Raw genomic sequence first — 316 nt, 5'->3', positions numbered from 1 at the left:
TGGGTGAGCGCGGCCCGCGTTCACTCTGGAGCCGAACGACGGCGGGGGGCAGCTGGGGCCGTGCTCCGTCCTGTTGCCGCCGGGGGCAGCCGTCGCCCGGGGCCGGGGCCGGGACCGCCAACCCGAGGCTGCCTGCGGCCCCCGCAGACACGATCCCCCTTTGGCTGCCTGTGCCGCGGGCGGCCGCCGTCCAGAGCCCGTGCCCGGGCTTTCCCCCGCTCCCCGAGGCAGGCTCCTCCCGGGGCAAGGAGGGAGCTCGGGGCACCCTGGGAAGGAGCCAGGACTCTGCTCCTTGCGGTGCCCGCCGGCTCTCCCA

The sequence above is a fragment of the Gavialis gangeticus genome, unplaced genomic scaffold (genome assembly GCF_001723915.1).
Source record: "Gavialis gangeticus isolate Ggan-Ray unplaced genomic scaffold, GavGan_comp1, whole genome shotgun sequence".
In the NCBI taxonomy this organism is placed as follows: Eukaryota; Metazoa; Chordata; order Crocodylia; family Gavialidae; genus Gavialis; species Gavialis gangeticus.
This window is presented reverse-complemented; position numbering follows the sequence as displayed.